This window comes from Myodes glareolus, chromosome 3, assembly GCF_982192425.1.
Source record: "Myodes glareolus chromosome 3, mMyoGla1.1, whole genome shotgun sequence".
Taxonomy (NCBI): Eukaryota; Metazoa; Chordata; class Mammalia; order Rodentia; family Cricetidae; genus Myodes; species Myodes glareolus.
Genome location: NC_142028.1, coordinates 39,995,758 through 40,009,890, shown reverse-complemented (window position 1 = coordinate 40,009,890; position 14,133 = coordinate 39,995,758). Strand labels below are relative to the sequence as shown.

The 14,133-nt window shown below is 38.7% G+C and overlaps 1 protein-coding gene and 1 non-coding gene across 5 annotated transcripts in view; one reads left to right on the top strand and one right to left on the bottom strand.

Annotated features, from left to right (window-relative positions):
- Window positions 1-14,133, top strand: part of Grm7 (glutamate metabotropic receptor 7) — an 866,857-nt gene that overhangs the window by 618,554 nt on the left and 234,170 nt on the right. The window lies entirely within an intron of this gene.
- Window positions 2,384-2,490, bottom strand: LOC125403329 (U6 spliceosomal RNA). The gene has a single exon (XR_007232917.1). It is a non-coding gene; the product is annotated as a U6 spliceosomal RNA (small nuclear RNA).

Sequence of the window (14,133 nt, the reverse complement as noted above, 5' to 3'; positions counted from 1 at the left end):
TTTGACTTTTTGGTAAAAATCGGGTTTTTGAAAGTATGTGGATAATATCTGAATCTTCAATTCAGTTCCATTGGTCCTCCTGTCTGCTTTTATGCCACTACTAGGCTGTTTTCAGTACTGTAGATCTGTAGTAGAGTTTGCAGTCAGGGATTGTGATGTGGCCAGAGGTTCCTTTATTGTACAAGATTGTTTTGGCTATCCTTGGTTTTTTCCACATGACATTGAGTACTCTTCTTTCAAGTTTTGTGAAGAATTTTGCTGGGATTTTGCTGAATATTGCATTGAATCTGTAGATTGCTTTTGGTAAGATTGCTATTTTTGCTATGTTAATTCTACCTACCCAAGAGAACACGAGATTTTTCCATTTTCTGGTGTTTTCTTCAATTTCTTTCTTCAAAGATTTAAAGTTCTTGTCATACAGATCTTCCACTTGTTTGGTCAGAGTTACACCAAGATATTTTATGCTATTTGTGGCTATTGTGAAGAGTGATGTTTCTCTGATTTCTTTCTCAGCCCATTTATCATCTGTGTAAAGGAGGGTTGCTGGTTTTTTGTTTTGTTTGGTTTGGTTTGGTTTGGTTTTTGTTGTTGTTATTCTCTTATCCTGCTACATTACTGAAAGTGTTTATTAGTGGTAGAAGTTCATTGGTAGAATTTTTGGGGTTGCATATGTAAACTATCATATCATCAGTAAATAGTGAGAGTTTGACTTCTTTTCCAATTTATATCCCTTTTATCTCCTTTTGTTGTCTTATTGCTCTAGCTAGGAGCTCAAGAACTATATTGAATAGATATGGAGAGAGTGGACAACCTTGTCTTGTTACTGATTTCAGTGGGATCCCTGGAAGTTTCTCTCCATTTAGTTTAACTTTGGCTGTTGGCTTGCTGTATAATGCCTTTATTATGTTTGGATATGTTCCTTGACTCCCTGCTTTCTCCAAGACCTGTATTATGAATGCCTATATCATGAATGGATGCTGTATTTTGTCAAAAGCGTTTTTATCATCTAATGAGATGATCATGTGGTTTTTATTTGTCAATTTGGTTATATTGTGGATTATATTGACAGATTTTCATATGTTGAACCATCCCTGCATCTCTGGGGTGAAGCCAGCTTCATCATGGTGGATGATTTTTCTGATGGGATCTTGGATTCTATTTGCCAGTTTTTTACTGAGTGTTTTTGCATCAATGTCCATGAGTGAGATTGGTCTGTAATTCTCTTTCTTAGTAAGGTCTTTATGTTGTTTGCGTATCACAGTAATTGGCCAAAAAGAGTTTGGCAAAGTTTCTTCTGTTTATATTATGTGGAACAATTGAGATGTATTGTTATTAGTTCTTCTTTGAAAATCTTGTCGAATTCTGAGCTGAAATCATCTGGTCCTGGGTTTTTTTTGATTGAGAGACTTTTGATGATTTTTTCCATATTTTTAGCAGTATAGGCCTATTTAATTTGCTTATCTAGTATTGATTTATTTTGGTAAGTGATATTTATCCAGAAAGTTGTCCATTTCCTTTAAGTTTTCCAATATTGTGGATCACAGATTTTCTAATTCTCTGGATTTCCTCCAGTGTCTGTTGTTATGTTTCCATTTTCATTTCTGAGTTTCTTAATTTGGATTATCTTTTTCTGCTTTTGGTTAGTTTGGATAAAAGCTTGATTATTTTGTTGATTTTTCACAAAGAACCAACTCTTTGTCTCATTGATTCTTTGTGTTTTCTTTGTTTCTATTTTGTTGATTTCAGCTCTCAATTTGATTATTTCCTGCCATCTAGTTCTTTTGGGTGAGTTTGCTTCTTTTTGTTCTAAAGTTTTCAAATGTTCTGTTAATTCACTAGTGTGGGATTTTTCCAGCTTCTTTCTGTAGACATTAAGTGCAATGAACTTTCCTCTTAACACTGCTTTCATGTGTTTCATAAATTTTTGGTGTGTTGTGTGGTTATTTTCGTTGAATTTTAGGAAGTCTTTAATTTCTTCCTTTATTTCTTCCTTGACTCATTAATGGTTCAGGTGAGCTTTGTTTGATTTCCCTGTTGTGGACTTTCTGGAATTAGTATTGCTGTCAAATTCTAATTTTAAGCCATGGTGGTCTGATAAGACCCATGGGGTTATTCCAATTGTTTTGTATTTGTTACCTAGTAAGTGGTCAGTTTTTGGAAGGTTCCCTGATGTGCTGCAAAGAAGGTATATTACTTCATGTTTGAATAGAATGTTCTATGGATGTCTGTTAAGTCCGTTTGAGTCATAACATCTGTTATTTTCCTTATTTCTCTATTAATTTTTGTCTGACAGACCTGTCCAGTGGTGAGAGTGGAGTGTTGAAGTCTCCCACTATTAGTGTGTGTGTTTAATGTGTTATTTAGGTTTTAGAAGTGTTTCTTTTAAAATATGAAATGCTTCACAAATTTGTGTGTCATCCTTATGCAGGGGACATGCTAACCTTCACTGTATTGTTCCATTTTCAGTGTATGTGCTGCCGAAGCGAGCACGCAAATGTAACACATCTTAAAATAATATTCCATATTCTTAACCACTGAACCTCTCTCCAGCCCCATACTTTGACCCTCTATGGTTATCTCTTAAAAGATGTGAGCTCCTTTGACCTATCTTTGTCCATTGGTGAACATCCACAGGATGGTGGACATCTTAACACTTTAGTTTGAATAAAATCTTTTTAAAGTACAAAGTACTGTAAACAAAAAACTTGAGTCTGGTTAACTTCAGCAGAGGGAAAATGAATGGAATTATCTTTTTATAAGCTAAAATAAAACCCATTTGAGAGCAAGGCAAGAAACAGTCCAAAGAGCTTGACAGCAAACACCTCAATAATGGACTCCTAGCAGCCAGTGTCTGGTCAAGATGCTGCTCCAGAGACAAGAAATGTTAAGCATCTTTCTTTGGATATTTACAAAATTATTTTCAAGTAGAGAGGAATAAACAGAAGGAAACAACTTATCTCCCAAAGGAGAAATCCCCCAACATTCTTTGTTTCTCAGGAAAACAGCTTCTAAAAACTAAAAAAATCACTTGCTCTGGACCAAAGATTGGCCAGATTAAAGAGACTCTCGTGGCTCTGATAAGGTGTGTGAACTAATTGAAGCCAATTAACTTAGCGCAGATAAAGGCTGAGACTAAATCCAACCCTGTTGCACAGCCCCATTTAAGAACTGACTGAGTTGCAATGACTTCAGACCTAGCAAGAAGATCTGAGGTAATTAATTCCAAGTGAGTTGCCGAGAAAACATAGATGGTGACAAGAGTGTTTGCATTGCAAGTATATTCATGTTTCAAATATTTTTAGCATTCATTTTCTGTGCAAAAATTCATACTGTCAGCTATAGTGTTCAATTATATTTCAAACATAGTTGAATTTTTACTATCCCATAATCTATGGGAAGAAATGTACTATTTCCCAGTAGTCTTTACTTCCTTAATATTCATTTTCATTCCTCTAATACCTAAGCCCTAGTAGCTTTTCTCATGTATAAGATTGAAACAAAAGCAATGTTTTGAAAAGCCATGTGTTAAAAACTCCAATCAGGTCTTTGACATTTCCAATTTGAGTAGATTCCATTAACAGACCTGGTGAGGGCTGTCATTGCAGTGACCCTATTAAGCAGAGAAAGTTTGCTAGCTTTCGGTGATAAGATAGCCTAAGAAATAGAAATCAGGACTGATGAGATGGCACTTGCCACCTAGCCTGATGATCCGATTCAGGCCCCAGGACTTATATGATGGAAGAACAGAACTTACAAAAGTTATTTTTGGACCTCCCCAGGTGCACTGAGACACATGTGCATCCCATATATACCCAATCAAGATATATATTATTTATAATATATAAAATACATGTATTTTGCATATGTATATATAGTAGAAAATACTTTTTTAAAAGGTAGAAAGCACTTTATAATCATATGATAAAAACAGAAGTGAATATTAAAGTAACAGGGAGTAAACATAAGAGTTGAGATTCTGGAGTCAAGAAACATGTGTACATGTGGGAGGTGTATGTGTGTGTGTATATATGTATGTGTGTATATAGGTATGTATGTTTGTAGTCATGTTTTCTTTAACTATTGTTTAATCAGAGGACAAGCATTCAAAACAAACCCCTGGAGCAGATTTTAGATTCCTGCCACAATATTTGAAAAAGAATTAGGGAGTAAAGGAATAGAATATTCAGAATTTATAACATTTCTTGGGAAGACGTGAGTACTGATGTGATAAAACTCAGCTCAAAGTATTTTTCATTGGCTCCCTGTGTATTTCCAGACTTGTGCTTTGAGTCCCACACTTCTGCCTGAGGTGAGGATATTAGGTAACTCTGTGTATAGAGGTGTGCCAGGACGAAGTGAAGCAGAACTTCAGGAGTCTATGTCCATTCTTATTAGTGAAATCCAATCTATCCCCAGGTAAGCCCTGTATTTTGAGCATAACTCTTCAGGGAATCGGAATGTTCATCCAAGTTAAGCAAGCCAGAAAATGACAGTCTTAAGGTCAACCGAGGAGCAATATTTCTTTAGGAGCACTTGAGAAAGCTTGGTGGAGATGCAGTCCAAATCCATTTCTTCCGAGGACATGAGAAGTGAAGCCAGTCTGATCTTCTTAGTTGGGAAGATTTTCTGTCGTATTAAGTAAGAGCTCTGAAGAAGTGTCCGTGGATTAAACTAAAGGGACACCAGACAAGGTGACAGGAAATTGCCAGTGAGGACTTGTGCGGTTAATACCCCAATTTTTCTTGCTTTATTCTGTGCTTTTTTGAAAAAAGAAAAAGTAATGGCTAAAAGAGATACTTTATCATGTGGGATTCTATTCACTCCTAACACAAATAAGTTGAGTAATTTGTGGTGCTTCCTTTTAGCTAACAGAAAAGGTAAATTTTAAAGGCCTTGAACCAAAGCTGTTTTCTTTTTGGCAGTGCTAGGAGTTGAAGCCAGGTTCTTGCTTTGCACTAGGCAAGAACTGTGCTGCTGAGTTCCATCCCTAACCTCTTTGCTTGATCTTCATTTTGAGATGGGGACCCACTCGGTTGCTGAGTCTGAACTAAAGTCACTCTGATCCAAGCAGATCAGATGAAAGAATGATCAGTGAAGAACTCTGTGGTGTTGATGAACCTGATGGCAAATGTTCTTTAGATATGAGGAAAATCATTGCCCTTTAAAGTCTTTCTTCTTTCACGTTCAGTTCTGTGAGGCAAAATAGAAGAAGTCATTACGAAAAGATGGATTAGCTGAACTGTACAAAGCCCAGAGATTTGGTCAAACCTCTCTTGTTTGGGGAAGTCAACATGCTGAGAAGAGCTTTGATTGTCCAAACAACTGAAGAAAAACAAAACAAAAACAAAAACCAAAAAGGATGAGAATATGCCGTAATGTATACAAATTACACACGCGCACGCGCACACACACGTTAAAATCCCTGTCCCTATATGTATATGGTTGTAGAGTTTCTATGGCTGTGTTTGTACTGCCAAAATATAGAGGACTAATAACACTGAGACTATCATGTAAAGTTCAACCATTCTTAACTTATCTCACAGATAAGTTAAGATAAGATAAGTCATCAAGACCTCCAAGATTTAGAAATGAAAGTTGTAGCATGATTAATAAAAACACAGAAACAAAAATTGAGGTTCAACCTGAAGGCTAGAAAAGCAAAACAGCCAGCCATTGACTCTTACCTCTACTTCAATCCAAAAAGACAATCCTGCCTCCAAGAATCTCAGAATGAGCCTGTGTGTGAGAGCTGTCTCTTCATGTTTTATATTCCTCTCTAGTGCACCAATACTGCCTGGTTTCTGTGGCAAACTAGTGTGGCTACTGGGATTAAAGGTGTGTCACCACTGCCTGGTCTGTAAGACTCTTTTACTCTCTGAATTTCAGGCAAGCTTTATTTATTAAAATGCAAATGAAATGTCACATTACAGAAAGTAATATTGGTAATCTATGTAGGAAAGAAGAAATTACTGTTTTAGCGTGTTACCTTTTGGAAGAGTCTCTGACTGATCCTCATCTCTATTTGACTCACTAATTTACATTGTTTTATTGTATATTTTCTACATTTTATATGTGTGTGTGTTTGTGTGTGTGTGACTGTGTGTATGTCTCTGTGTATGTTTGTGTATTTGCCAGTATGTGTGTGTGCCTGCATTGTATGTGTGCCTGTGTATGTTTGTGTGTGTGTGTGTGTGTGTGTGTGTGTGTACCTGTGTGTGAGCACATGTGTATACTACAATGAGCATGTCAAGGTCAGGGGACTGCTAGAGGATGTCCGCTCTCTCCACCATTATGGTCCCTAGGATTGAACTCAATCATCAGAATTGGCAAGTAGTCACCTTTACACATCAAGCCAACTCACTAGCCCTGGCTTAGTTTTCATATTCTGCAGAAAGAGATCCCAAGTGGCCTGGCTTAGGCCATTTTCTTTCCCGAACATTGACTATGAGATTCTAAGTGGAAAGAAACATGATTAATGTCCCCGTCACGTAGAAAGTTAGCAATAGGAACAGATGTCCACTGGCCTGATTAGAGCGGCCAAAATAACATCAGAATGGAGGACTCCCTTTTTCCAAAATCAACAAAACTGATTGCCACCTGGTCACGTTCAGAGGCTTGCTGAGCAGTGGTCTGCACACCACTGACACTGTGGCCTTGTGTCATTAAGACTGAGTGGATTCACTACCACTGACAGTGTTCACACTCATCAACGATGACACCTCTCATCTCCCCATAGCATTGAGACTACTGTAGTCATACTCAGACACGAGCCATCTCTAGCCATGGTGACAGGGCACCATAGATATTGCATGGACAGGTGTTATAAGGTTCGTTATGGTTTTTGAAGTGATCTGTTAAGGAAGATAAACTGGAGAGTCCTGGGTGAGTTTGAAAATGTGTCTGTGCCTGCCCAAAGAGGCCAAAGGACTTAGAATAGGAAACAAGGGACCCTTCTCATTACATTCAGAGGATGAATCTGACTTTCACTTCCAAGTGATATTGTCTGAAATTATACATATGAGTGTGGGTGTGGGGTGGGAAGTGACTGTTCATTGACTATGGAAAGGTCCAGGTTGACAGTTTATGGAACAAAGAAATGGTAAAATCTAATGATTACTTAAAACATATGAGACAAATAAGAGATTGGTACATTACTTGTCAGGATGGGGGTTCATGATTCTCTGCAATATATGATTTCTGAAAAACCTGTTCACAATGAGTGCAGAATGTGTTTGTGTGTGTGGGGGTGCGTGTGTGTGTGTGTGTGTGCACGTGCGTGCACACTATAATGGTTTTGATGATGATGATGATGATGATGACGACAATGATGATAGTAGAATAACTGTTTTCCAATTTTCAGTCTTTGGGGAAAAAGATAATTATTTAGTAGTTGTTTGGTGGACTTGAGAGATGACTCAGAGGTTAAAAGATTCATTTTTCAGCATTAACAATAATCTACTCAGAAATGCCTGTAGTTCCAGTTCCAGAGGTCAGAAGTTCTGATGTTTTCTTCTGACTTCTGAAAGCACCTGCACACATACTTACGTATACACACACGCACACACACACACACACACATGCACATACATGCACACACATGCACACACACACACACAAACATACACACACACACACAGAGAATAGGTAGGGAGGGAGAGAGGGGAAAAGGAGGAAGCACACATACACAGAGAAAAAGGAGAGCATGGGTAATAGTAATTTGGGTAGAGTTGTGGATGTATAGGGATCTCACTTATTTTTTGTTTCTGGTTTTCTTTTCTTTTTTTCGAGTTCGGGAGAAATCTTGGAAAAATTGTGAGTTATCTTTTTCTGAGTCTAGAAAATGACATAAAGTTATTTGTGAAAATCCCCAAATCCATACTTAGAATAACCTTTTAAACAATCTAGAGCCAGTTGGAAAGCCACCCAAAAGCTCTTGGTTAAAAAAGGAGAAGTTTGACATGAGCCACACATTGGTGGGGAGGGCCAAAATGAGATGAGGGTGGTAGGCGTGTGACGTGTGACATGGCCAGTCTGGACTCTGATGATAGCCTTCTCCTTCACAGATACTCAATGCCATCTTTAAAACACCCATCAATGTGGTAAGGACAGGAATGCTAATTGAATGTTTTTAGCATAATAGAAAATCAATTTTAATTGTCCCAAATGGAACTATTGTTTACAGTTACAGATGGCTGCCAGGCTGGACCTGGAAAAATAAATGAGTCTGGGGAGTAGGGAATTGCTTTCAATTCCTGGGAGTATTGCAAGGAAGGCTTTGGAGAATTCAGTCTAAGAAGGTTGTAAGGCAGAAAACTGATTGCCTATAAAGGTTTTAAAATGGTGTTTTCCTCTAGGACTGTGCTGTAACTGGTATCATCAATTTCCACCTTGTCAACCCCAATCCTAGTGTTTTCACAGGAGGGTGGGTTCCCAGAGTAGCTGTTGCCAGCAGGCTTTAAAATCATCAGCAACTCTGCCGCACTGGTTGTACCTGGCTCCTTGCTGCATATTCTTTTTCTTCCTTGGACTTTTCTTGCAAATAAAACATTCCTGTTGTTATTTCACCCTTCCTATTTGTAGAGATTTGGGTACTGGGTTTATGTTCAATTAGCCTAAAATGTTCTCCTGGGCAATATTGCACTCTAGAATAGTCAAGTCAAGCCCTTCACTACTGACTGTATGCCTTGAATGAGTGACTTAATTCATTTCCTTAGCTATAAGATAGGGGGTATCGACAGCTGTTAGCAGACAAGTCTGCTATTAATGAGTCCATTAAAACCAAGCTTCTAGCAGAAGCCCTGCTGTGGAGCTCACCCCAAAGATGTCAGTTTGTGGTGCTCTCCTTTATTCCCTTCTTTCCTCCTTCAATAAATAGTTGAAACACATCATATGCGAAAATATGAAATTCTTCAAGCGAAACATGTCAAAGAGGAGCAAAACTAAGAAATAGGAAGTACAGGCTCACCTAGGTAACTATCAGTGTGCATTGCCTCAAGATGGTTCTTATTAGGATTCTACACTCCTCAGATCTCAGGGAAACCAGAATCCCAATGTCTGCATCTGCCTCAGCTCCTAGTTCATTCTCATACAAATTCTGTTTTAAGAAGTTTAGACTAAGGAAAATGGTCAGTCCTGATTTTTTTTAGTTGGTGATGGGCCCTAAAACTCCTATTTGGTGGTCAAGCAATCACCCATTTTGTGGTCTAAATACAGGGGGTTGGGCATCAATTAGCCAGCTGCAGAGACACTCCTGATTGTCTGTCATACAGAAACAGTCACCTTCAGATGATCTTTGATGCTTTTTGGCCTGACTCTATGATTTCCCTCTTAAAATTACATACTATCTCTTTTGAAAAATTGATCCTAAATTCTATCATATTGATAATCAAGTAGCCATCAAGCATAAGTACAATATTAAAAGAAGAAGGGAAAACGTAAAATATGTTGTATATTTTCTCCAGAGCCAGGCCTTTAAACTGTAGGAAAGTTAGCATTTCGAGCTATTTAATTCTTGGTGTAATGTGTTTGGGGAGCAAAGGAATTATCATGGCATTGTAAAATGTTCAGCTTTTCATTATTCTTGGCTTTTATCCATTACATATCAGTAGCACCTCTCAGTTGTAATAATCAAAACTGTCACCAGACATTGTCACTTATTCCCTAGGAACATAAATTATCTCACTGGGCACCAATTCCTGTTCTTTGTTGTAATTTTAAGGTATTAAATGGAAAATAAAGCTAACGCTAGTTTTTCTATGGTAGTGATAAAATGCTTAAAATGATTGAAAAAGAGAAAAAAATAGTTTGGGCTCATAGTCTCATAGAATCAGTCCATAGTCACTTGGCATCTATTCTGGGGCCAGTGATGTCACAGTTCATCATTGTGAGATATAGACTTAAGGAGGCTACTTCATATGGTGACCAGGAGCCATAAAGAACCAAAGATGGAGGAAGGGACTGGCTTCTCAGTATTGCAATGGCCTAAGCGTCTTCCACTACATCCCATCTACTAGGCACCCCCCCCCTTTCCTAGTAGTGCCTCATAACCTGGGGGCTTTTAGAACAGACCCTAGGTTAAACCATTATAGACCAACTAAGAAATCAAGTTTCCAGTGCTTGTTTAAGCCAACATAGAGAGGCTATCCCTTCAAAATCACTCAGTTTGACAAAGAATCTCAAGGTACTGTGGAACTGGGCTAGCCTGTCATTCTGAGGATTCCATGATTTTCTTTTTCTTTTTTTAATGAAATTTTGAGACAGAGTTTCACTATAGTTTTGGAGCCTGTCTTGAAACTAGCTCTTTAGCCCAGGCTGGCCTCGAACTCACAGAGATCCACCTGCTTCTGCCTCCCGGGTGCAGGGATTAAAAACGTGCACCACCACTGCCCAGCTTCCCTGATTTTCTTATGTATGAAGTTTTACTGAACCAGAGTTGTATAGGTCTTACTACATCAACCAGGAAAAAATGCCTTTCAGATAATTGATGGGGAGCTTAGATGGTGAATTCATCAACAAGGAATTAAAAGTACTCTCCCCCAAGTTGCTATGAATGACACTTTAGATTTCTGGATCAGTTGTGAGAGAAGGAGGATCAGACACTCATAGTAAGCATCTAGTGAGAACCAGGATTTACAACCTGAACTGTTTGCAATGAGTAAGTTTCCAATCATTGCAGGAAGTGAATCAGTGCTGTTCTTATAGAAGAAACTTCATTTCACATTCTTGCCAGAAATAGTTGTGAAGACTTTACCAGTCCTCTCCTGCAAAGAGTGGTTTTCCTTCTGCTCCCAGGCTCCCTCCAGCACACCTCATCCAGTTACATATTCATTTCAGATTGTGTGGCTATGACTGGCTTTCACACTTTCTCTCTTGGTGTTCTGGGCAGGAGGTATGACTCAGGGAAATCTCAGCTAACCGTGAATACATAAATCCCAAGTGTTCCAATACTTTTCTTATTAATGAAACTGAAGCTGAAGGGTTATGTCATTTTGAAACTTACTCGGTTTACTTTACATATATAGAAGTTGGCTGGTCTTTGCTTTATACACGGTCTGTAGTTAATAAACCGTGGGTAATATGAATAAAATATAAATGTTATTTGTATAAATGAATAGTTGAAGTTACTGAAACAACATCTATTGTTTTCCAAACAAATGCGTGTTTTAAAGCTTGTGTGAGTTGCGTATTGAGATTTTCCAGAGACTATCCTTATAATATTTTTGACTAAGCCAGGTTTTACCTGAAGTGGTGGCCTCAAAGACAAAGTATCAACTTGCCAGAAGTGGGATCCAAAGTTTTGGGCAAAATTATTATAGTTGTTCATGATCTCCTACATCGAGTCTCAAGAAAGTATAGCTGGAGTGTGATTCGTTCTTCTGAAAGAAGCCTGCAATACTTCACTAAATAGAAAGGCCTTGATGGGACTTAAAAGACCCTGGCAATTCTAGCCAGGCTATGGGATGTTCTACAAAGACTGACCTAGAGGCAACTGGAAGTTAAACCCTTCTGAGGGTCCCCAAACAAAGTACATCAGAAAGTATTCAAGTATCAAGAGGTAGAGAGCTGCAGTTCACTTGGTCAAGTGCTTGTCTAACATGAGCAAAGCTCTGGTTGAATTCGGGTCTCCTCATAGGCCTCAGCTATGGTGGTGTGAGCCTGTAACACCAGCATTTAAAAGGCAGAGGCAAGAGGATCAGAAGTTCAAGGTAGTCCTCAGCTAGACAGTGAGTTTGAGGCCAGCCTAGGCTACATAAAACCTGGCCATGGGTAGGACTATATCAGAGAAGCAGTTTTCGCATCTTCTGTGTGGCATGGCCGAAGTGGCTTCATCACCTCACTTCATTCAGGGTGACAGACTTTGAATGAAGGATAATTAGGAGTCCTTTCTTCTCTACCAGGGAAAAGATCAAAGGTCCTTCTTCAGGACTTCACAACACTCTGTCATTCAGCCATTTACTCATGAATATTAAAATGCTGAGAGAAATAACTTCCCCACTGGTTGGCTTTTTAAATCGTCAAAATTATACAGCTATGACTGGCAGCCCCTCGTTTCCTGCAGCTTATGTTTTGGCTAAAAGCCGATCAGACTCTGAGAAGCCAGGTGAATTTAAATCATGGCTGCCTAAAGAGAAATTTGGAAGTTGGTTATCAGGAAATTAGTTCGTATCATACCTCTAAATATAGGTTGATAAAATAAGTCCTTGATTTTCCTTCATAAAATAATTAGTCATCTGATTAATGTAAAGGTTTAAATGACTATTTTTAACACGAGTCCTTTATGAAAAAAATATCTTAAAAGGCCTCATTCATAACTCTCACATAATATTTTTTGAGCACTTTTCCACCCATTAACCCATTTAATTAAATTCTCTCAAGAACCATATTAAGGGAGAATACTTAACCCACTTTTTCATTCAAGAACACTGAGCTGCGAAAGGTGGAAGGACTGACACAGATAAACACAACTGAAGAGCTAACAGGAACGTAATGACCTCTGAGCTCAACCAGGACACTCCTAACTGGAGCTTAAAAGCGTCTGGTTCCACCATGTCCTTCTGACTGTCTGTGGCATCTGCATCCGCAACGCAGGCTTTGTCTAGAAGACTGGCTGTCACTTAGTACTTCCTTCACTTTCAGGTTCAATGCAGATAACACATCCACTGATTCGCAATTTTCTGGGGGAAAAAATGGGAATAAAAATGGTTATAGGTAGGACTTAGTGAGATGACTCAGTGGATAAAGCAAACAGAGATCTGAGCTCGAATTCCCAGAACCAAGATAAAAGGTGATAATGTAACATAGGCTTCAATATTATTGAATTCTTAGAAGATGGGACACATTGACAGAGAGTCTATGGAAGCTTAAAGGCCTGCTACACTCTGGGTCAATCAATATGGAAAGATAACGAAACTTGAGTTTATCCTCTGACCACCATATGCTTGCACCATGGCATAAATGGACATGTATTCACACAGGAATGCATGCACATGCACACACATACACACACATACACACACACATACACCTCATATACACAAAAATTGAAATAATGAAATATAATTAATAACATAAACAATGTCATGGATTTATCAACATGACCAATGGAGAGTAACTTCCTTGATTCAGTAAAGAATGTACTGTTTGGTGTGTGAGGAATGTCAGGTACCAGAGATCCATCTGTCACCTTACCCCTGGTATTGGTTGTTTTTATCAGAAGACAAAACTGCTCTGAGAAAAGTTCGTGTTCATCAGGAAGAAAGGAAGGACTTGGTAGAGATGACTCATCTCTGTCCATCATGGTGCTAGATTGTGAGCTGCAAAGGTTGAACAGGGAAAACCATGTGAAGTCAAGTTTGTTTACATGATTGTAGTAAATTCTGGTACTCAGGTAACAAAGTGCACCTCAGTGAGCCCATCTGTGTGCTTGCGATTTACTAAAGGCAAGGTTGATCAAATCAACAGAGACAAGTGGAAGCTCTAGTCCTGACAGCCAGCCTTGGAAGACAACATACACCCTCCTTGTCATAGTTCACCAGAATAAACTTTACCCCAAAAGCAAACCAAAGAAGAGATAATACGGATGTCAACTCTCATAGGAAAGTAACATTCTTCACACTGGGAAGAGAACATGTGGGAAAGGACAGTAGCTAAGACATAGTTGGAAGTCAGAAGAGGAAATAGGGAATTGTGACATCAAGGAACAAAGTGTGGGGGAGAGATAAAACTCTGTCTCTGAGATTCTCCGAGATCTGATCGCCTTTCTCATGAGAAAGCAGGAAGTTTAAGATCCCCCCCGGGGGGGGGCTTAATTATCCATTGAAACAGGACACATTTCCAAAAGGACACTTTAAAAGACAGTGAGTAGACTGTGCTCCCTTAGGGACAGAGTGGTGGACCCTGAGTTTCAAATACTCCCCTCTCCCTCTGAAATGGAATCAATAGTCATTTGCAAGCCACCTTACAACTTTGTTCTCAGGAGAAAACTATTCAGTCTCTTTGTAAGCTCCATTTTGTAGCACTATTAAAGGAAGGATGGGGAGGTCCTTGGCCACCTTAACGGTTACAACTTGAGCTCTTTCAAAATTCTATGTATACACATTGTAAAGAAATCATGGAGAACAGAGAAACCCATGT